This window comes from Mobula hypostoma, chromosome 7 (assembly GCF_963921235.1).
Source record: "Mobula hypostoma chromosome 7, sMobHyp1.1, whole genome shotgun sequence".
NCBI lineage: Eukaryota > Metazoa > Chordata > Chondrichthyes > Myliobatiformes > Myliobatidae > Mobula > Mobula hypostoma.
Window position 1 is genome coordinate 66169451 of NC_086103.1, and position 23785 is coordinate 66193235.

The 23785-nt window shown below is 38.2% G+C and overlaps 1 protein-coding gene across 4 annotated transcripts in view; it reads left to right on the forward strand.

Moving 5' to 3' along the window:
- Positions 1-23785, forward strand: part of crebrf (creb3 regulatory factor) — an 87924-nt gene that overhangs the window by 9017 nt on the left and 55122 nt on the right. Inside the window, exon 1 of one of the 4 annotated variants that reach the window (XM_063053554.1) lies at positions 58-194. The exons of the other annotated variants lie outside the window; for them this stretch is intronic. The gene's annotated coding sequence lies outside the window, so the exon portion shown is untranslated. Of the gene's footprint in view, positions 1-57; positions 195-23785 lie in introns of those variants that run through there. 4 annotated transcript variants of the gene reach the window in all.

The window sequence follows — 23785 nt, forward strand, 5'->3', positions numbered from 1 at the left end:
GCAGCCTTTCCGTGTTGGTCGGTGCCATTTGGAACAGTCTTGGCTGAAGTAGAGGTGCTGACATGAAATTAGGGGTCTTTTAATTAAAGATCTTTTACTGAGGTAGAAAGTAGCTTGAGAGAGATGGAGGAAAGAGGATGGAAAAACCCTCGAGCTCCTGTGACGTCAACCGATTGACACGCAAGCCGCCAATGGTAAGTAGCTGGCCGAGAAAGTTTCCGTCAACACAGAACGGCGAGCCAATGGGCGAGGCGGGTGGGTGGGATCGGCAGGGCTCTGAAGTTACTGTGTTCCCGCCCACGGCGGGTTTGTTTGTGTTGGTCGCCATGTTAGAAACAGGGCTGAGAAACATAATATGAGGCCAGGCCCGTGGCTGGGAACCAGCGGAGATTCACTGGCAGCTGCCCTAAGCAAGTCCCGGTGTTTGTAGCAGAAAAGGAGTAATAGGTCCTGCCTGCCTTTTTGTATGCGATATAGGATGGAAGAGGGAACCCGCCCATCCACCGTTATGTAAACACATGGCAGTGTTTTGTTTATGTCTGCAGCTGATGTTTGAAAGGGTCAGTTTGGGGAAAACCTACTCGTTTTGTGCTTTCAAAGGATAGTCAAGTAAAACAATTATTTCACTATTGCCGTCAGTTTCCATCTTGGGTAAATATCCAATTTATATTTACACGTGGTATCTGTTTACAAGGAAGTTGGTAATGCACCAACTGAGGATTGTCTTGTAAATTTGTATAATGTAGTATCCTTGGCACTGATTATTAATATGGACCCACGGCGAACGTATTACTTATGATCAGAAGTTTTAAGAGAATAATCGTAATCCGTGTTTTTTTAAAATACAAAGAAACCATCTCCTGAAGGTTTTCATTGGGACCACGCCCCCTTAGTAGGAAAACGCGTATGCGTGCTGGTTATCCTGTGGCCTCCTATTCTACAGAAATACCTACAAACTTGGAAGTTGGTAATTTTTGTCTGTCTTAAAGAAACTATATTGAAACACAATTAAAAACATACACTTTCAGCGTTTAAGACGATCTGGAAAGGAGAATGTTCTGATAAACCCTTTTTTGCTCCAAACCATTAAATCGTTCATTTGTTCGAAGTAGAATAACGGACTGATGTTTTCCAGTTTACCTTCTGATGTATTTGTAATGGCTGAACCTAGATTTTAACTGTTTGATGCAGGTAGCAAATTATTTCACCTTATTAATATTGTAGACAGATTTCTATTTCATAGTCCTAACTCGATAAGTATCTCTAGCAAGTCCCCAAATCCGAAGTTTAGTTTATTGACAGCAGATCAAGCGACTGTTGCATTGGCTGGTTTACAAGCCTTGAATTTTATATATATATTTTCTTTTTAGTGAACTGTAGTGGATGAATCTACTAGTATGTGGGAAGACTACGCTTCATTAAGAAATACTTTGAAGTGTTTTAACCTAAAATTTAGTTTATAATATTTAGCGTCAAAATATTATTATACTGAAATATATGTGGCTGGGGGAGAGAATAGGGTCAAAATATTGCAAGCATCTTGTTTCAATGAAATGACAAACAGTTAAGGATTTATCTAATCTATGAATGTTGACTGTTGCAAGCAGCAATGGGTTTATGTGATTTTGAATTTGATATATTTAGTTGAAATAACATCTCAGAATCTTCCCCTAAAGATCTTGTGTGAACATGAAAGATTTTTAATGTGCACATTTTAAAAATGTTTCCATATTTTCTTGTAATAAGGGAGTCAATTTTTGTCCATCAAATCTGTGCTGACTCACAGAGCAGTCCCCATTCCCAATCTAATAAACTGTTCATCTGCACGCTAGTGACCAATTAATCCATCAGCCTGCATGCTGCAATGAGACAGGAAACCTATGTGAAATCAGAGAGAATGTATAAACTGCACACACAGCATTGGAAAGTCGGGATACAACCCAATTAACTGGAGCTGTGTGGCATCAGCCCTACGATAGTCATAGCATTGTGCCGTCTAATGATGCTAAAAATCCTAACATTTAAGAAAGTAAATTTTCCCTTTAGTAAGTCATATAGTTTCTGTCTGTGAGCTTAAATCAGCATGCGTTACTAAGTTATATACATTATACGTTCCTGGTGTCAAACAGATGTAAAATTAGCTGATCTTTAAGGGAATTCCAGTAACCCTTGAGAGGTAAAGTATATCCTTTAATGATTGCTGTTATTTATATACTCATTAGGTGGACGTAGGAAGGAGAGACCATTGAGCCTGAATGTTTGTTTTTTCTATAACCTCTTTCCCAGGTCTAAATTCATGCCCAAAGAGAAAGCACAGACAGTTTAATGTTTTTACCAACAGTAGAATATTGTGTTCAGATCTGGCTTCTCAGTTAAGGAAGAATCTATTTGCAGTGAGGGAGTTAACCAAGTGAACTCCAGATACTGGGTTTGTCATGTGAAGTAGAGTTAAGTATATTGAGCCAATGCTGTCTTCAGTTTAGAGTAGTGAGAGGTGATCTCATTAAAAACAGATTTGGTATTGATATTTTCTGTGATTGAAGTACCTTGTAACAGGGTCACAGTTACCACCATATTAGACAGTGATGAGAAGAAATTTCTTCATCCAGTGGGCAGGGAAACTTTCAATTGTCATCACTGTTGTCTCACCAATGTAGAACTTAGGGCTAGGATGATTAGAGGCTGTTGGCAAACAAATTTCACTGGTATTTTACTTGCATGTGGTAGAATAGTGATTGGATTTGATTTTCTGACTGGAAAAGGAACTTGGATAACAGGATAGGTGTGTATTGAGAAGCTTTGCCACTTCTCTTGCACCAATTTTATTTTTACCCATGTATTTGTTTGGAGCTGTGTAGTCTTGGGCTTGTTTTGTCGAGACTTGCATGATTCTAATTGATTATTGTAGCTTTCACTTCAGCTTATTTCCATCACATATATCAAGTGATAAGCAAAATATAATTATTCTTGACAAAGGTGAGGTAATAATAAAATAAAATGATAAAATAATAAAATGAGGTAATAAGTGCAACATAATAAAGTAAATAGATATCATTTCAATTGGTCTCTGATTAAGTTTTTTCAAGTGAGACCTAATACAGCTTTATTTTACAGTGGTGATGTTGGGATTGACAATTACAAAAGGTAATAACTTGTCCATTTCTTTTCTGCAAAAAAATCTTAACTTTTGTTTCATCAATTTATTGAATATACTGTGTGTTATATTCTCAGAAATAAACTTGCACTACTGCTGAATAACTGTTTCAATGAGATTCTGAAAATATCGCTCCTTAAGCAATTGAAATTTGTGCTTGCTTCTATTTCCTGGTATTTAACTAAGCAGAATTGTTATACATTTCAGTGTATAGCATTTTATCTTGCTTTGAAGATTAAAATAAACTAAATGTTTCAGCTGCAACAGATTGTCACATCTATGACTCAATGCTTTCAATGTCAGAAATTCCGAATAAGCTCTCATAAAGAAAACTACTCTGGTTGTATAATTATAAGTTGAGTTTATTGATATAAGTATTTTATAATATGAGCATTAACATTTATAAGATTCTGAGAGAATGAAAAAATGTAAAGAGCCTGTTTCCATTAACGGGCGCTTTGAGCTAGCAAGCATTGTTCAAGTTAGGAGGTCAAGCATTTAGGACTCAAAAAGGAATTTCTTCACACTGAGTGTGAACTCTTCAGAACTCTGCTTCTGATGGTTGTGCATTCCCAGTTGTGTATGTTTGGACAATTCTTGGGAGAAAGGTGAAAATTAGCTTGGAGATTAGAAGCGAAGGATAATGGTTGAAGTTGTTGTTCTGACCAAAAGGCTGGTTGGCTGCACAGATGCTTTTTTATCATATTTATTAATGATTTAGACTTAAATGTAGAGAACAAAATAAGGATATTTGAAGTTGCAAAAATTCTCCATGCATTTGAAAGAGGAAAAGATTTATACTGCAATATGTAAATACATGCCGGAACAGTTGCACAGTAAAGTTGCAAATAAACGTTAAATCAGAAAAGTGTGAGTTACAGATGCAACAAGCAAGGGATTATGATAATACATCCTAAAGTCCTTCACACCTTTGTGTGTATGCATATCCTTGAAAGTAGCAGAATAATTTGAGGTGCATGAGAAAGCACAGGGAATAGTTATTAGATAAGGTACAGAACATAAGAGCAGAATGGTTATGCTGTAGATAATTACATCCTACTTGTTCTGCCACAGTTTGTTATTAAGGACAATTTTGGCTACCATATGCATGATTTCATGAGAAAAGGTGTAGATGAGACTTGAGGATGCTGCCAAGTGTGCAAAATTTTAGCCTTGAGGAAAGTTTGGGCAGAGGAGACTGAGCAGGGACTTAATTGCAGTATTTAATATTCGGCAGACCTACATGGAGAAAGCTTAAAAAAATACTTTATTAACTTGGCTGAGAGGGATAAAGCAGACTTGCAGATCCTGTGAATCTGCGAGTCTGCTGGGAAAGTAAGAAGCCCAGTGACTGTGAATCCACGAGTCCGCTGGAGGCCAAAAAGGACAGCCTGTCCTGGAGTTAGAGGACTGTGTATGTGTATTGGCTGGGAGGGATGAATGGGGCGTGTTTTTTTGTCACTATTTTGTTCTTTGTTATGTTCTGTTCCGCTGTGTTGTGTGTTGTTCTGCCAAACATTGTGGGCACACTGTGTTGGCATGGGAATGTGTGGTGATACTTGTGGGCTCCCCCTAGCACATCTTTGGGTGTGTTGGTTGTTAAGGCAAAAAATACATTTCACTGTATGCTTTGAACATGTGATAAATATATCTAAATTTGAAGTTAAAGTAACTAGTAGAAAGATGAAAGGGAAGATCACCTTTCAAATGGTGGATCTGGAATACATTACCTGTAAAGGTGGTAGGAGCTAAAATCCCCATTACATCAAAAAAAAATCACTCTTAAGAACTTGAAGGACTGTGGTCTGCGTAACTATGGACTCAGTGCTGGTAGTTGGAATTAGGAGTTGGGTAACTACTTTTTGGTTAGAGCAGACTAGATGGACTGAATGGCATCCTGTGTCATAAATTTTCTATGATTCTGTGTAGAATTTATTTGACCATTGTGCATTTCTTGGACTCACCAGCAAATTTTGAGACAATATCAATCCTGGATTGCAGTTTCCTTTGTTTCTGATTTCTAGTTCAGTTTGCTTTTCATTGAGGATAAGTTTTGCTATTACACTATGCAACGACAATCCAAATAAAATGCTTAAGATTTCTTGATTGGTTACTCTATTACTGGCTTAAGTTTCTATTCTTGGACTGGATAAATAACAATTTTTTCCTATTATCAAATACTGTTGTGTTTGGAAACTAAGTTAGAACTTTAAGAGTGTTTCACTGATCGCCATTGTTAATTAAGAATCTGTTCACTTCAGAGCAAAGAAAGAATGTCCAATAATATACTTTTTAAAAGAGAACTTGGAAGAGGAATTGATTACGTGTGAGAAGTTCACAAAAGGCAATATACTTTTAAAAAATCTTAAGTCAAATTGGATTGAAATCCAGTATTGTAGATACTGGAATTCCAAAGAATATTACAAAATGAAATAATAATCCTGTTCTCCTTATTCCCACTGACATTGCCCAATGTGCTGTTTTCCTAATTTTATGTTGATGTCAAAGGGAACTGTTGAAAGAGTTCTTCCATTTTGTATAACATTTAATGTGTCAATTTCAATTGATATATTTAATATGATTTAAAGAGAAATAATACTTTTTTTATTGATGTCCGATCTGAATTTCTGAATTATTTTAACTTCCCTTCTGCATATGTGGATATAGTACAGAATGTGATGTGGAAGGACACAGCTTAGAAATTTCAGCACGTGCTTTTCACCCAAGAGCTTGAGGTGTGATGCTCAATAACAAGTGAATCTTAATTACTTGAAAAGTCAAAATAAAACTGCAGATACTGAAAATCTGCAATGAAATCAAAATGTTGTAATTTTTTCAAGCAAGTTTGGCTGTATATGTGAAAAGAGAAACAGAGTTATTGTTTCATGTTATGTGAAAAGAGAAACAGAGTTATTGTTTCAGAAATCTGACAAAGGTCCATTAAGATAAAATGCTGTGCAACTGCCAAATGTTTGCAGCATTTTCTGTTTCTATGTATAATACAGGCAACTGAAATCACTGTGGGGTTTATATTTGGTATTAATAGAGAGAGTGGCTATAATGGACCAGAAAGTGCCACATACGCTTCTGTCACTCAGCTGCCTATCTTAACTTCATAGATTTAAAAATGGTTTATGTTAAAAATCAAACTTAAAGCTGATATTTAAATGTCATGTTTTAAATGACAAGACTTTCTGTGTGACTACAATTTAGAAGTGCTATTTTAAGACTTTAGTTATACACAACAGCCAATATCCTCCCCCTCCCCTCAAAATAATGCTAAAAGACTTCTGAGAAAAGGCTGAATTTGGGTTTTGAATTTCAACCGTGGTTAAGTCTGCCTTTAGTATAAAATGGCAGCCTGATAAAAGAGTTAAAGGCCATGCCAGGTGATTGTATTCTAAGGATCATAAAAATTTTGATTTGTGATTGCAATAGCTGCTAAACTTCAAGAAGGTAGCTTCAAGCCATTTTCTTGAGTAGTTCTGTAACCAATGACATGTCTATACTGCAACAGCTAAATAGCTATTGAATTATTTGAAAGTTTTGTGGTGATTTGCAGCCATGTTTGCTTGAATCTGGGAATTCAATGGGAAGGTATGCAATGCTGTACTCTTGTTAACATTTTTCCCCTTGGGATTCTGAGGATTTCTGCTAAAGAATGCTGTGATGATGTATGTTACTGAAAGTTATTGGAACCAACAGGAGAAATTGAGTAGCTGCCTTGGGGATCCCCCTTGATATGAATGCAGAATGGGAGGAGATAAGATCAGGTGGAGGGACATTAGCTGTTGGTGGAATGACCATGAGGAGAGCTTTGCGTGGAAAGCCCTTTCAATCCACAGGTTTTATCCTTTATTATCATAACCCACGATCAGTGGATGTTGAGACTCTTTATGGAAAAGGTCATGGTAGAGTTCTGTGGCCAATATGAGGAAGAGTCACGTTTTCACAGTACACATAGTACTGTAATCTCTGTGACAATCCTGATCAGAGAAACATTTTCATTTTATGCAGTTGGAAACTTCCATGCTATCACAAGTTATATTAGTCACATAGTATCTCCATCTGATTCTCCCTGAGCGTGGATCTCAGTGCTTGTATTCTCTGATGATGAATAGGAAAGATCAGCAGCAAAAAGTTTTAGATATTACTAAGTTTGTGGGGTTCTACATGGTTGACAGAGCCATTGACTACACGCTTGTGCCCATGTGAGTCCTTCATGTAAATTCTGAGGTATAGTGAAGCAGGAAGGGATTCCATTTCTTTCAACATGAAAAAAATACAGTTTAAATGTGCTCAGCTGCTTATCTTTTAATAACGTAGATTCTGAGGCCATTAATCACAATTTCCCTCTTCTATTTTTTCACCCTCCGCCACTCTCCAGAAAATTCCACATATAGTACATTTACAGTCACATCAGCTATCAGATTATCTTCATCTTGTTTATGCTTCTATTTGCCTTTCTAAATGTAATTTTTCTTTATTGCAGTGGTTTTGGTTGACTGTGCCTTTTTATTTTCACAGACTCATTCAATATGTCCCTTTTTGCCACAGCTTTGGCAATCTATATCGTTATACCGGTATTCTTTTGCTGAATGCCGAGTTTTACCACAACGGTAACATTGATTGCCAATAGATGTCTTATTCTTAAAGTCAGTAGAAACTTCATGAACTTGGGAAGATGTGCTTAGTATCTGCTTCTTTAGCTGCCATCTCCATATATGTACTAATATCAGTTGCCTTCTGTAATGTTAGTCTGTCATCTGTAAGCAAACATTTCTGAATTGCCTCACTACACAGACAACATGAGTCTATCATGTGACATGTTATTCAACGACTGCCAAAAATCAGTGTTTAGACAATTGCTTCAGCACCACCACAAACTACAATAGACTCGCCTTTCTCTTGATTAGTTTGATGAAATCTAAACCTCTCAGCAGTGGTCAAAGGTTTAGGTGAATAGTGGTCCTTTAAGACTTTAGTTGTTCTCAAAAGGCTTATCATCAGGGTTTGCAGGTTGCACTAGACTACATAATAAATTAAATGTTTTTTGACCCACCATGGTGACAAAAGTTGGAATATGAATATCATCTCAAATCTGATTTGCTAGTGCAAAATATTCAAATCTTTCAGTTTATGAACTCCATTGCTCTGCCCTTTTTCATATGGCCTTATACTTCCAAACATTGTTGCCAATTTCAAACGCAATCATGTTCCAGCAATGTCAATTAGTCTTATCCAGCCTTTTCCAACCTATTTGCCCTGGAAAAACCCTTGAAGTAATTTTCAGGTCTCAGAGAATCCCTGCATAAAAATTATTATATCTACAATTCATGGTATGTTTGCGTGATCAGTAGGTTGTAGTTATAATAATCCTAAAATAATTGTCAATGCTCTTTTGAGTAGAGAATGATTTTTATCTTTCTTGAAAAGAATAGATAGTTAAGCTTAGCTTATCTTTCTTGAAATTAATCTCTTTCTTTTCCCTCAAATTTTAAAAACTTATAAAGGCAAACAATAAATTTCTTAATTCTGAATCAAACTTGAGATAAGCACACAAGGATTTCACCTTTAGCTGAAATGAGACGATTTCTATCCTTGCTCTTGACGCTTGTTAAACAAGAAAAAGCTTTTTCACACATGTAAGAAGTTGAAAACTACTGCAGCAAAATGTTCATTGCTTTGCTATGAAAGACAGGATACTCTTTCATAGAAGTCCAGAACTTATCCAGGGGGAGGTCAGTAACACTCATCTTGATTGCATGATCAGAGTGCTGCTCACAAAGTTCTTCCTCTTCTCTCAAAGTCAAGTTCTCAGGCTGAACAGAAGATTCAGAGAATGGGTCCCTCACCTAGTTGTACACTTGTGCTGAAAAGGAGGAGAATTAATGTTCAATTTTGTTCTGCAGTTTTTCCAGTTGTTTTTCAATAAGACTCGAGACTTTCTGATATAACTTCCTCACTCTCAAGCCCAAGCAACAGTGGAAACATTTCAAGATTTCCTTTTGCAACATGATTTTTCCAAAGATTCAGTTTCCTTTTAAATCCAAGAATCTTTTCACTTGAAGTCAAAACATTTTCTCCAGGGCCTTGCAGAGACTTATTCAACTGGTTCATGTGATGAAAAATGTCTGATATGTAGGCTAGTTTCTGCAGCCATGCTTCATCTTTAAAGCACTTAGCAAAATCTGGCCTACTATTTTCTTGTAAGTACTCCTGCGATTCAGCTCAAACACCCTGTTGAGAACTCTTCTTCTGCGAAGCCACTGGATTTCTGTATGTAGCAGGAAGTTGCTGCTCTTTGTCCAGGTTTTCACACAGTTTTTTAAACATTCTTGAGTAAACTACTAAATAACTTGCTTCCCAAGTCCTTTTACTAACTGTGCTTTATTTTCAAAAGCTTTAATCTGTTTTGAGGTTCCAATCATTGTTTAAAATAATCATTTTTGCGTGTCATATGGCTGTGATTTGTAATTGTGTCTTTTCAGTTTTGCTGGAGCCGTTGCTACATTTGTAAGTTGTTTGTTATAGATTAGGCACCATGGAATAGGACAACTTGGATCACCAGTTCATGTGAAACCCATTGATAAGCAGCTTTCATTGTAAGGATAGACTTTTTTTTTGTGTCAGTTGTTGCACTACTACAGTGAAATGATTCAGAAGATTGTAATTCTTCATCATTAACCTTATCAGAATTGTCTGTAGACCTAGGCCTGTCCATTTCATAAGAACGTAAGAACTTAAGAAATAGGAGCAGGAGTAGACCATCTGGCCCATCGAGCCTGCTCCGCCATTCAATAAGATCATGGCTGATCTGTCTGTAAACTCAGCTCTATCTACCTGCCTTTTTCCCCATAAACCTTAATTCCCTTACTATGTAAAAACCTATCTGTTTCTTAAATATATTTAGTGAGGAAGCCTCAACTGCTTCCCTGGACAGAGAATTCCACAGATTCACCACTCTCTGGGAAAAACAGTTTCTCATCTTCGTTCTAAATCTTCTCCCCTGAATCTTGAGGCAGTGTCCCCTAGTTCTAGTCTCACCTATCTAGGAAACACCTTTCCTAATTCCATCTTATCTATCCCTTTCAAAATTTTGTATGTTTCTATAAGATCCCCTCTCATTCTTCTGAACTCCAGAGAGTATAGTCCCAGGTGACTCAATCTTTCCTCATAGGTTAATCCCTTCATTCCTGGAATCAACCTGGTGAACCTCCTCTGTACTGCCTCCAATGCCAGTATATCTTTCCTCAAGTATGGAGACCAGAACTGCACACGGTTCTCCAGGTGCAGCCTCACCAGTACCCTGTATAGTTGCAGCATGACCTCCCTGCTCTTGAATTCAGTCCCTCTAGCAATGACTAATAACTCTTAATAACTTGTTGCACCTGCAACCCAACTTTTCGCTATTCATGCACAAGCACTCCCAGGTCCCTCTGCACAACAGCATGCCGCAATCTTTCACCATTTAAATAATAATCTGCTCTGCTATTATTCCCTCCAGAGTGCATGATCTTGCATTTACCAACATTGTATTCCATCTGCCAGACCTCGGCCCACTCACTTAACCTATCTATATCCCTCTGCAGACTCTCTACATCCTCTGCTCAATTTGCTTTTCCACTCAGTTTAGTGTCATCAGCAAATTTTGCTATGCTACTCTCAGTCCCCTCTTCCAAATCATCAATGTAAATGGTAAACGGCTGCGGGCCCAGCACCGACCCCTGCGGCACCCCACTCACCACTGACTGCCAACTGGAGAAACACCCATTTTTTACCAATTCTCTGCCTTCTATTGGTTAACCAGTCCAGTATCCATGCCAATACACTTCCTCTGACTCCATGCACCCGTATCTTATTTATAAGTCTCTTGTGCGGCACCTTATCGAACGCCTTCTGGAAATCCAAGTATACAACATCCACCTGTTCCCCTCTATCCACTGGATTCATCATGTTCTCAAAGAACACCAGTAAGTTTGTCAAACAGGACCTGCCCTTTCTGAATCCATGCTGCGTCTGTCTAATGGAACCACTCCTTTCTAAATTTTTCGCTATTTCTTCCTTAATGACAGCTTCAAGCATTTTCCTGACTACAGATGTTAAGCTAACTGGCCTATAGTTGCCCGTCTTCTCTCACACCTCCTCTTCAAAAATTGCCACGCTAGACCATCTTTAGAATGAAAATCTCCCTCCAATTTTCCACTACACTGGTAGTTTGTTCACTCCAATAAGTCAGTCAGCAGCACATAAGGGAAAGTAGGGGGAGGTAGTTCGAGAAGGAGAGGCTGACGTCACAACCCAAGTTAAGTGAGTCCAATCAATGCTTGAAAACCATCCACTGCGAGTGCTAGCATCGTGTATTGTGCAAGTTCAAAAAACAATGTTTTTTTAAAATCTCCATCTCTTGTGGAACGCCTAGCAACATCTCACGGAACCCTAGGGTTCTCTGTAATCGTGGTCTTAACTGTCTTTTTATCCCTCTTAATTTGTTTTATTTAACCATCCCATTCTCATTCTCTCCCCTTAGATTCTTCACTCACCAAGCTTCCTATGGCATGCAGCGTTGTCTTTTTGCTACCCCACATTACACAGTGGTACACCACCAACGTTGCTCACAGACTTCCTTTGCGGAAGGGTACAAAACAATAAATACCTTGTGAGGACTTGTCACCTCTGCACCAGTGGTTATGCTTGTGGTACTGTGAAGCCAGGTGGCTGTGAATAACACACATGAGAGATGGAGAGATGAGGAACAAATGTGCAGCTTTTTAATTTGCTTGTAAGTCATCTACCTTGAATGCCCTCTCTCATTACATTCAGTACATAACGTACGAGGAAGCTTGATAGCAACCCATAAGAGTCAAAATACACATAACACCAGCATTAATTGTTTCACAGGATCAAAAAGAGGACTAACAATAAGATTTTTGAGCAGTAAGAGAATGCTTGTACTCAGAATCAATGCTTGTTGTCAACTAATTCAAGAGCTGTTGTGTTCTCCAGCAGAATTTGAGTCTGTATTGTGAAATGTCATTTCTTCCATTATTGAGGATCCATCAAAAAGGACACTAATGACAATATTTCAGCTGATTCATCATTAAGCTCACACATAAAATGGCTATCAATTTCTTTACTATTCAGTCACTTTCATCATTCTTATCTGCCTTGGTTCATAACCATGGTGATCATCCAGTGCTGGTCTTGTCTACTTTGATGCTTCTGTATAGTTAGGTAAGTGGCTGCTATAGTACTTAACAGTATATACCTCCTACAATGCCCTCAAGGCTTTGAGTCATACTAGTCCTATCTCTGACTGCTCTTTATCAGTAGCTTGATCTGCTTAACTCAACAGCAATTGTAATGGCAATGTGGAGTGGTGTGCCCAGTTCAAGGAATGTTATAATTTCCCATAATACCATTTTATTAGTGTGGCGAACTTGTATCCAAAGACTAAAAGAAGTCACTTAAGAGTTGGTAGATGCATTAATACAATGTTTCACAGTTTTGTAGATTATGGAAAAGTCTCAGTAGATCAGAAGATAAGTTTTATTTAAGAACAGGTGGGAAATAGAAAGACAGGGATGGTGCACTAATTAACCTGATATTTGTTGTCAGTAAAATTCTAGAATCCATTCTTAAGGTAGTAGTAATATGATACTTAGAAAAACATCCAAAAGTAAAATGGTGCAGGTGCTGGAAATCTGAAATTAAAACAATGGTGAATATTGGAATTTAGCAGATCAAGGGATCGAAGTAGAGTTGAAGTTTCACATTAATGAAGTGTCATCAACTTAACTAGCTAACTGTGATTTTCTCTGTACAGATGTTACTTGACTTGTGTATTTCCACTATTTAGTTTTTACTTAAATCGTAAGCTCTTGTGCAGAGTCAGCATGCTTATTGTGCAAGGGATATCATGTTTGTTATACCTTTCTTTTGGCATTCTTCCTATATGCAGGCTGTAATCGCATTTTTATACTTACGAGTAATTTTTTTTATCATTCTGTAGAGTGGAAACAGGATAGTGTAACCATGGTGTTAATTCAGTGACAATGTAGATGCAGGTGCTTCCTTTGTCAATAAACATACATAAAACTTTCTACCAGTAGATGGCACTGCAGTGCTTCCCATTTCATAAGTGAATTTCAATGCCCGTAGTAATTTCCATATACAGGTTAAGTACCCTTAGCCAAAATTCCGAAATACGAAATATTATTGAGACATGACATCGCAAATGGAAAATTCCACAAGGCACTGGGAAGATTCCCAGGTGATGCGCAGACAGTTCTGAAAAGTGACCCCGCATATATAATGAACAGAAGTTTAAAAATTTTTTTCAATTAATTAATTTTTTCATGCATTTCTATAAGAAACTACAGAAAGAGAACCCAACAACAAAATGGAGATTTATACAGTGCGAAACAAACAATTACAATATGTAATTCACAACAATTAAGGAAAAAAAGCCACCCAAAAAAGAATTATGTAAAATTAGTATCCACCCCACTGAAAAAAAATCCAGGCCAACCATTGTGCATATAAAAGAAAAAAAAAATCAATCGGAGCATTCAACCCCAGAGAACTGTACATCTGTATTGAAGAAAAGAAAGTATAATGCCGACTACCAAAAGTATAATGTAATTCACAACAAAAAAAAGTATAACTTACAAAAAAAACTGGAAGAGATTGTAGCATACAAAAAAAAGGATAAACTTGCCCTAAAGAAGAATTGTGAAAATATTCAAGAAAAGGTCTCCACACCTTATGAAACTTTATGTCCGAATTGAGAAGTGAATAATTAAAAATCTTTTCAATGTCTAAACAGGCCATAATATCGCTAAGCCATTGAGCATGAGTGGGTGGGGCAGCATCTTTCCACCTAAGGAGAACCAACCGTCTAGCCAAGAGAGAGGCAAAAGATAATGTTCGGCACTTAGTCGGACTCAAGTGCAAATTTACATCACCAAAAAGGTGCCAAAAAGAGCAACCAGAGGGTTAGGTTCTAAATGACAATTAAGGATATGAGATAGGGTTGAAAAAACTGCTCTCCAAACTTTCTCTGGACTAGGACAGTTCAATACATATGAATAAGGGAAGCCTCAGCCCCTTTACACTTATCACAGACAGGACTAATGTCAGGGTAAAACAGCGATAATTTAGTTTTAGACATGTGAGCCCTGTGTAAACCTTAAACTGCAAAAGGCAGTGGTGAGCATATGGAGAGGTTGAGTTGACTGACTTAAGAATTAAATCCCAAACCGCATCAGATAAGGAGATATTTAGATCTTGTTCCCAGGCAGTTCTAATTTTAATGAAAGGGGCACGCCTCAAAATCACTAACTTATCCCGAATAGCAGATATTAAACCTTTACCCAATGGATTGATACAAAGAAACAAATCCAGAACATTTTTCTCAATCATCTCGGGAAAGTTTGATATCAAAGGGTTAATGAAATGTCTAATTTGAAGATATCTAAATAAATGAGTATTAGGTAGATTAAACTTTACAGACAATTGTTGAAAAGTTGCAAAACGGTTATCAATGAAAAGATCTTCAAAGCGCCTAATAACCTTTTTATGCCAATTGTAAAATGTTGAATCCCGCATAGAAGGTAGGAAAAGATGATTGTGTAAAATAGGGCTAGAGAGAGAAAAACCATGAAGACCATTAAATTTTCCGAACTGAGCCCATATTCTTAAAGAATGTCTGATAAGAGGATTAACAATTAGTCTAGGCAAATGACAAGGAAGTGCGGAACCGAAAAGTGCAGAAATTGAAAGATCCTTAGTAGAGTGCAACTCCATTGCCACCCATTTTGGGCAGTCAGACTTATTATGGAAGAAAGATCAAAAAATAAGACAATGAACATTGGCTGCCCAGTAATATAAACGAAAATTAGGCAAGGCCATACCACCTTCCTTTTTAGATTTTTGAAGATGAGCTTTATTAAGTCTAGGGCGTTTACCCTTCCATAGATAAGATGAAATAATAGAATCTAACCCATCAAAAAAAGCTTTAGAAATAAAAATTGGTAAAGACTGAAATAGATACAAAAATTTAGAAAGGATATACATTTTAATAACATTAATACGACCTACAAGAGACATAGACAAGGGTGACCACTGCGTCAAACTCTGTTTTGTAGAGTTTAGAAGATAGGTAAAATTTTCTCGAAAAAGATTCATAAAGTTCTTTGTTACTGTAATACCAAGATAAGTGAATTGATTGTTAACTACTTTAAAAGGGAGGTTGTGGAATACTAACGATGGTGCTTCTCCATTGATTGGAAAGTGTTCACTCTTATGTAAATTAAGTTTATAACCAGAAAGTTGGCTATATTTATTAAGAAGTGAAAACATTGAGGGTAAAGAGGTAGTTGGGTTTGATGTAAAAAGTAAAAGATCGTCAGCATAAAGGGAAACTTTATGCTGAACACCTCCCCTCCAAATCCCCTTCACTTCAGCACAGCTACGAAACGCAATGGCAAGTGGTTCTATGGCCAAGTCGAAGCGTAAAGGACTTAAAGGGCAACCTTGACGAGTGCTGCATTTAAGACTGAAAGACTGGGATAGCAGAGAATTGGTCAAAACAGAAGCGGTGGGACATGAATATAGCAATTTAATCCATGTAGTAAAACTTCGTCCAAAATCAAATTTTTCTAAAACCGCAAAAAGGTAATTCCACTCGACACGATCGAATGCTTTCTCTGCATCAAGAAAAATAACACATTCAGGAATCCCAGTTGAGGGTGAATATAAAATATTAAATAAGCGCCATATATTAAAAAAGGGAAAACGATTTTCGATAAAACCAGTTTGATCTTCAGAAATAATAGAGGGTATAATGTTTTCTAATCTACGAACCAAAATTTTAACATTGACATTTAATAAAGAAATCGGCCTATACGAAGAACACTCTGTTGGATCTTTACCTTTTTTGGCTAAAAGAATGATACCTGCCTCGTTAAATGATGCAGGCAATTTACCATGCTTAAACGAATCGGATAGAACTAAAAATAATTGAGACAAAAGCAGTGAAGAAAATGACTTAGAAAATTCTGCTGAAAAGCTATCAGGTCTGGGAGATTTACCCGACTATAATACAGAGATGGCAGAATGATATTTCTTCTAATGATAATGGTTCATTGAGTTTTGCTTTAAAGTCAGAAGAGAGTGAAGGAATACAGGTGTCCCCTGCTTTTCGAACGTTCGCTTTACAAAACCTCACTGTCACGAAAGACCTACATTAGTACCCTATTTTGGCTTTCAGGAGGTGTTTTCACTGTTACGAAAAAAAAATCAGTGCGCGATAAAAGGCAGCGTGCCCTGAGTAGCCGCTCTCCTCTGGATTCTCGCTGGCGTTGCTTAAACACGAGCCTGTGAGCAGCCGTTTGCAAGGTGAGTTCTATGGTATCGGAAAAGCCTGAAAGAGCTCGTAAGGGTGTTACACTTACGGTAAAACTAGACATAATTAAGCGTTTTGATCATGGTGAACGAAGTAAGGACAACGTGAGTTTGGCTTGTGGAAGTTGACGAAGATGATGTTGAAGGGGTTATGGCATCCCATCACCAAGAGCTGACAGATGAAGAGCTGATGCAATTGGAAGAAAAAAGGATAACAATCGAAACCAAATGAGTAATGATAAAGTACGACTTTTATTTTGAAAGGGTACGTCGGTTTAGGGGATATTTGCAGGATGGTTTGAGTCCTTATTAAAGAACTGTGTGATAGAAAAATACACGAGGCTCAGCAGTCAAGCAAGCCTTCCAAATCAGCCACAGCAGATGACGAACTTCGACCTTCGACATGGAGGTGGGCAGTCATAGGAGAAGATGAACTGCCTGCTCTAATGGAAACAGGCGACGAGATGACTCCCCAGTGTCCCATCACCCCAACCCCCAGGCCATGGACAGATACCGATTCGAGGAGAATGCAAATGTAGCCAGGAGGCACACAGCACATCTTTAAGAAAAAAGCTGAAATAAACATGCTAATTAATTAGGTGCCGCCGACACGTAATTGTCAGCCTAGATCAGAGACGACGCAATCGGAAATCACTGATCTGGGCCGACAATTACGGGCGGCACCTAATTAATTAGCATGTTTGTTTTGGCTTTTTTCTTAAAGATGTGCTGTGTACCTCCCGGCTACTGCTGGACCCCTGTGTTCTTCACGGCAATGTATCGCTCAGTGGCCTGGAGGGTGGGGGGGGGGGCCACCCAAACTCCGACGACTCAGTCTAACATACCATCATCAGTGTGTTCGGCGCTGTCCCGATTCCTGTAAGTGATACTACAGTGTACGTACATTATTTCTACTTTATGTCAGCTGTGTATTTTTACGTGTTATTTGGTATGATTTGGCAGCTTCATAGCTTAAAGGTTACTTGCGCGTGTTTTTGCCAACAGTGCTTGCGTGAGATTTTCTGCCGACGGCACTTGCGTGAGATTTTCGTTCCGGAGAATCTGTGCAGGCAATCATTGTAGAGAAGTATTTCTACTTTATATAGGCTGTGTTTTTATCATATCATTCCTGCTTTTACTATATGTTACTGTTATTTTAGGTTTTATGTGTTATTTGGCATGATTTGGTAGGTTATTTTTGGGTCTGTGAATGCTCACAAAATTTTCCCATATAAATAAACGGTAATTGCTTCTTCGCTTTATGACATTTCGGCTTACGAACCGTTTCATAGCATGCTCTACCTTCGGATGGCGGGGGAAACCTGTATTTAAACTATTTAAAAAATGCTCAACCAAGATATTCTCATTTAAAGATTCAGAAGTATAAAGTCGAGAATAATAGTCCTTAAATGTGCCATTGATATCAGAATGATTCGAAGTAATGTTCCCATTTCCCATTTGAATTTTTGTGATATGTTGTTTAGCTTTAGAGCGTCTTAGTTGGTGGACTAAAAACTTACTGGACTTATCCCCATGAATATAAAATCGGCTCTTACTTTCAAGAAGTTGGCATTCAACTGGCCGAGTGGAGATGAGGTCAGACTTAGTTTGAAGTTCTACTCTCTTCTTGTATAATTCAGGATTTTTGGCCTGGGTGTATAATTGGTCTGTTGCTTTAATTTGACCAATCAAGTCTAAACGCTCTAAATAGGTCTTTCTTTTCAGATTCACAGTATATGAAATTATTTGACCCCTCAAATATGCTTTCATGGCATCCCAGATGACCTGGGATGAGATTTCAGATGACATGTTAGTACTTTAAAAAAAAAAGTTATCTGGTCCTTCATAACTTTTACAAACTCATTATCCGACAACAAGTTTGGATTAAAACATCAATGTTTGTTCCTTTGAGGAAGACCAGGGAAATTTATGGACAGGGTAACTGGGGCATGATCCGAAATCACTATACTCTGATAGTCGCAAGAGCGAACAGATGGAATCAGCTGATTATCCATTAAGAAATGATCAATTCTAGTGAAAGTATGATGGACATGTGAAAAAAAGGAATAATCTCTCTTCGTAGGGTGGAAAAAACACCACACATCAGAAGTACCATAATTAGAAAGGGAAAGAGTGAATAGGTAAAGCAGATTTACTAGGGAGTCTAGGGACAGAAGAGGATTGATCCAATACCGGATCTAACCAACAATTAAAATCACCACCCAATATGAGGGAATATGAACTGAAGTCAGGCAGTAAAGAAAAAAAAAACGGTCAAAAAATCCACATCATCTATATTGGGAGCATAGAGGTTAGCCAAGACTACCCTATTATTATACAATTTCCCAGAGACAATAATAAAATGACCATTTGTATCCATAATTTTGTTGTGAAGCTCAAAGGGAACATTCTGGTTAATAAGAATTGAAACCCCCCTGGCTTTAGCCGGAAAGGCAGAATGGAAGTGCTGTCCCACCCACCTAGACATAAGGCAAGAGTTATCAAAACTACGAATATGTGTTTCTTGCAAAAAAAACAGTATCAGCTTTGAGCTGCTTGAGATGTGAAAACACCTTCCTTCTTTTAACAGGATGGTTCAATCCCTTAACAATCCAGTTTATAAGGTTCAACGGGCTAACCATTGTCATATAAAAAAACATATAGGATAGTAGGCATAAATATGGACAAACATTCTAATAACAGCTCTGGGGCAAAAGTAAGAAACAAAAAAATCAGGACAAAAAGAAGTCCTGAATAACAAAGGGTAACTAAGAATTGTTTAAATAATGTTGGCACTAGGAAACCCCCCCCCCCCGGAACCCAAAGCAAGAAAGCTACCAAAGAACAGCAGCAAGCTCTTTAGAAAAAAAATCTATCCCTAACCCCAACTTCCAGTATCTGTAAAGCTTCATGAGCTCTGTTTAATTAACAGTTTTAAAAAGAAACAGAGAGTTTATGCACTTGGAATTAAAATTGTACATAAAGGAAAAAAAAGAAAACAGTACTATCAAAAAGTATTAGACTTAACTTGAAATAATAATCCAGACGACCATACCGGCGAAGAAAAGAAAATACAGTAATCAAAAAAAAATATGAAGAAAACGGGAAAAAAAAACAGAGAGGAAAAAAGTACCAATCGGCCATTTTAAATAATCAAATCGAGTATGAAGGAGACACCGTAGCAAGGAGACTTCTGAAAAATTTCTGAACTACTTATAGCAGAGTTAAACCATTTTCAGTAAGTTAAAAAATAATTAGGTGTCCCCATAGCAAGAGGACTTGCAGTAAATTTCTGAACTTCTTATAGTAGAATTAAACCATTTTCAGTAATTTAAAAATTAAATTTAAAAGGACAAGAAATATATAAAAAAAGAAAAAACAAAGAGGGAAAGAAATAGCAATCGGCCATTTTAAGTAATCAAATTGGGTCTGAAATAGACACCATGGCAAGGAGACCTTTGATAAAGTTCTGAACTCTTATAGCAGAATTAAACCATTTTCAGTAATTTAAAAATTAAGAAGGAGTCACCATAGCAAGGAGACTTCCACTAAATTTCTGAATTACTTAATAGCAGAGTTAAACCATTTTCAGTAATATTAAAAATTAAATTTAGAAGGAAAACAAAAAAAAATAACAGAAAAAAAACAATTGGCCATTTTAAATAATCAAATCGAGTCTGAAGAAATCACAATGACAAGGAGACTTTTGATAAATTTCTGAACTTCTTATACCAAAACTAAACCATTATCAGTAATTTAAAATATTTAATTTAAAAGGAAACCAAAAAAAAAGAAAAACAACCAAAGAGAGAAAAAAAAAAGTAATCAGCCATTTTAAATACAGGTGTCCCCTGTTTTCTGAACGTTCACTTTACGAAACCTAACTGTTATGAAAGACCTACATTAGTTACCTGTTTTCACGAACAGAAGGTAATTTCACTGTTAAGAAAAAAGGCAGCGCGTGAGAAAAAGCAGCACACGCCCCGATCAGCCGCTCTTCCCTGGAACTGTATTCTCATCGGCATTGCTTAAACACATGCCTGTGAGCAGCCGTTAGCAAGATGAGTTCTAATGTATCGGAAAAGCCTGAGGGAGCTTGTAAGGGTGTTACACTTAGCGTAAAACTAGACATAATTAAGCGTTTCGATCGTGGTGAACGAAGTAAGGACCAAGTCAGTTTGGCTTGTGGAAGTTGATGAAGTTGAAGAGATTTTGGCATCTCATGACCAAGAACTGATAGATGAAGAGCTGATACAATTGGAAGAGGAAAGGATAACAATCAAAACTGAATGCAGTAGCGAACGGACCGAAAGTGAAGTCGTCCAGGAACTGAATGTGATACAACTGCGTGAGATTTTTGCTGCAATGACAAAGTACGACTTTAATTTTGAAAGGGTACGTTGGTTTAGGGCATATTTGCAGGATGGTTTGAGTGCTTACAAAGAACTGTATGATCTAAAAATGCATGAGGCTAAGCAGTCAAGCAAGCCTTCCACATCAGCCACAGCAGATGGCAAACCTTGATCTTCGCCATCGAGGCAGGCAGACATAGAAGAAGATGACCTGCCTGCCCTGATTGAAACAGACGACACCTCAGTGTCCCACCACCCCAACCCCCAGGCCGCGGACAGATACCGATCTGCGAAGAATGCAGCAGTAGCCGGGACGCACCCAGCACATCTTTAAGAAAAAAAATAGAAATAAACAAGCTAATTAATTAGGTGCCACCTGGCATGTAAATGTTGGCCCAGATCAGAGGCAATTGCTGATTGCGTCGCCTCTGATCTGGGCCGACATTTACACGCTGGATGGCACCTAATTAGCTTGTTTGTTTGGGTTTTTTTCTTAAAGATGTGCTGGGTGTGTCCGGGCTACCACTGTACCCCTGCATGCTTCGCGGATCAGTATTGGTTCGCTGCCGGAGAGTGGGGGCCACTGCACCACCCCAACCTCCGACGACTCACCATCATCAGTGTGCTCAGTGCTGTTTTCCCGATTCCGCTAAGTGATACTACGCTGTACACACATTATTTCTACTTTATATTGGCTGTGTATTTTTACGTGTTATTTGGTATGATTTGGCAGCTTCATAGCTTAAAGGTTACTGAAGAGCGCTTGCGCTGTGTTTTTGCCGACGGCGCTTGCCCCGTGTTTCTGCCGAGAGCGCTTGCGTGAGATTTTCACTATGGAGAATGGTGCGGCAATGATTGTGGAAAAGTGTTTCTACTTTATATAGGCTGTGTATTCATCAAATCATTCCTGCTTTTACTATATGTTATTGTCATTTTAGGTTTTATGTGTTATTTGGCATGATTTGGTAGGTTATTTTTGGGTCTGTGAACACTCACAAATTTTTCCCATATAAATTAATGGCAATTACTTCTTCGCTTTACGACATTCCGGCTTACGAACCGTTTCATAGGATCGCTCTGCCTTCGGATGGTGGGGGAAACCTGTAATCAGATCGAGTCTGAAGAAGTCGTAACAGCAGGGAGACTTTCGATGAATTTCTAAGCTTCTGTAACAAGAGTTAAACCATTTTTTGTCTCCAGTACTAAGAGTTATTCGAAGATGGGCGGCGTAATGTAGCGAGGGCCCAAGTCCACGATTGTAAAACTCTTCCATTACGCCTTTGTATTTGGCGTGCAGCCTCAAAACTTGAGGAGCATAATCTTCAACAATACGAATAGGATGGCCCTGATAATGCAATTTTCCTCTTCGACGTGCTTCCATAATCAAAAGGTTTTTCACCTGATAGTGATGAAAACAAAGCATAACTGGGCGTGGCTGGGAGCCCAGTTCGGGCTTAGAACGAAATACTTGTATATGGTAGGCTCTCTATAACTCACGTAAATTCGGAAGAGTATCTTTCCCAAAAACCTCACAAAGTAAGGAGGAAAAAAATTCAACAGGAGCTCCGCTTTCGATAGCCTCTGGCAGACCGAGGATATGTAGATTGTGCCTTCTGCTCTGACCTACGAGATCAGCTATTTTGGATGATAACTTGGTGGTGGTCTCACTCAAGTTAGAACAAACGGCTTCCAGCTACTGAACACGACATTTTAAATCTCCGGTTTCTGAGTCAAGATGAGAAAGACGAACGGCATGTTGCTCCATTTTGGAATTAATTTGATGCAATTTTGACTCCAACGAACTGAAGGAGGACTTAAATTCAGATATAATCTCTTGGTGGTGCTGGTCCAGAATGGCGATAATGTCGGCAGATGAGCTGGAGGCAGTCGCAGAAACTTCTATTTTCCCAGCTTTAGAGGGCTTGAAGGCCATTGTAAGACAGACGTATTCGCAGGCAGGTAGGAGAACAAAAAAAAATTAGCAGTCTAGAATAGAAAAAGGAAGATAAGAAGTGTAGAGGTAAGAAATAAAACGGAGCGACAGTTTTAAGCGATTAACCACCACCTTACCGGAAGTCATGAACAGAAGTTAAATAGAAAAACACCACATAAAGCAAAAGATGAAGATCGCAATCATGTATTGAAAAGTGGATTCGTTAACGTCGGAGTGAACATACGCCATTTAATGATATAAAATGAGCAAAGATCTATCATGACAAACTGAAAATTGTAGGTAATTGTGAATATTCAGCAAGCTGGTTGCAGAAATTTAAGAAAAGGCATGGCATGAAATTTTTAAAGATTTGTGGTGATAAAGTGTCTGCTGATCCCAAAGTAGCAGAGAAGTTCATTGATGAAAGCAACACTTTCAGTACGCTGGATGAACTCAGCAGGTTGGGCAGCATCAGTTAGGAATGATGAGTCGACGTTTCGGGCTGGAATCCTTCGTCAGGACTGAAGAATGAAAGATAGGGAAGGATTTGAAGAATGCTTATAGCTTCAGTTGAAAGACCAGTAATTTGAAAGACAAAGGGGTGGGGGAGGGGAAGCATTGACGTCATAGCCCTTGAAAACAATGGGTAGTAGAAGGAGGAGGCGGAACCATGAGGGAGCTGGGGGAGGGGGTAGAGTGAAATAGGGATAGAGGAAGGGAGGGGAGGGAATTACCAGAAGTTGGAGAACTCTGTGTTCATACCAAGGGGCTGGAGACTACCTGGACGGTATATGAGGTGTTGCTCCTCCAACCTGAGTTTAGCCTCATCATGGCAGTAGAGGAGGCCATGTATGGACATATCTGAATGGGAATGGGAAGCAGAGTTGAAGCGGGTGGCTACCGGGAGATACTGTCTGTTGTAGCGGACGGAGTGGAGGT